The sequence below is a fragment of the Haemorhous mexicanus genome, chromosome 4, assembly GCF_027477595.1.
Source record: "Haemorhous mexicanus isolate bHaeMex1 chromosome 4, bHaeMex1.pri, whole genome shotgun sequence".
Taxonomy (NCBI): Eukaryota; Metazoa; Chordata; class Aves; order Passeriformes; family Fringillidae; genus Haemorhous; species Haemorhous mexicanus.
In genome coordinates this window covers 42,263,029-42,264,149 of record NC_082344.1, presented here as the reverse complement: position 1 = coordinate 42,264,149, position 1,121 = coordinate 42,263,029, and positions in this window count along the sequence as shown.

The following is a 1,121-nucleotide window of genomic DNA, read 5'->3' as shown; positions in this document are numbered from 1 at the left end:
AACGTCCCGCTCGCCTGAGGGCGGTGCGGCCCGCCAGGCACCGCCCCGCTATTTCCTGTTTGTTTCCTTCTCGAAGGCTGCTCCTGCTGCTCGGGCGATCCTCACTGGCGGCTGGTGGCTCCCTGCTGTTGTCTAAAATACGCGCAAGTGCATCTTCCTTCAAGACTTGATCCGCAATCAGAAATTAATTTCAGCTTTTAAAAAGTCGGTGTTTACTAGGTTTCTGCAGTCAGCCCAGGTTTAGAGAAGTAAAATGCTCCTTTCTCCATCATGTTTGAAGTACAAACAGGCATAATAAATTATACGAGCTCTAAGAAAACTGGGGGAATTTGCATTGCAAGGTAGAACGTTGGACACCATTTCCCAATTGCTCATGAGACAATACTCACGCTAGTTAAAAACAATGTTATTTCTTATATACACTCCCTGTATCCAGTCTTCTATCTGGGTTCAATCAATATGTGTTTTTCTTAAAATAATTTTTTTTTTCTTTTAAACATGGAGGGAAGTGGATAAATCAGGCTATAAGATGTTTCTTTGTTGAAATAAAATATAACTCACATTTTAGGCTGAAGTTAGGGTGTGCTACCCTTGTTGCAAATGCCTTTTTTTCTCAGTGGTGTTTTTGCTGTGGTCTTTCAAAATCAAGACAATAAGGCAACTCTTAGACAGAATTAAGCTCACCAGTCAGAAATCAGCAATGTTAAAAAATGGCATGCGGAAGTGATTTTTCTGCTGCTCTAGAATTCTGCCATACTAGTCTTACAAGCAATTAGAAATTGATACGTAACTCAGGTTTCTATATTAATATTTAAAGTACCTTAAGAGCACACACAATATTTCCTGTCACTTGGCAGTCAAATATAATGTTTTTCATAACAAGGGATTTCATTTCCTAGCTGGATATTTCTCAGTTGATGGTTTCTGCAGTGTGCTACCGCAGATTGGGTTTTCAGTTCCACATCTAATTCTGCAGATTGATCAGAAGTTCCAATAGTAACCATTAATTAGGTTCTCTAGCCATTTTTCACTTATTTACATGAATTTTGACCAGAAATTGTGCATTAAGTCACCTTTTCCATGCACTTTTATTCTGCTAAAAGCTGACTTGCAGGTATGCC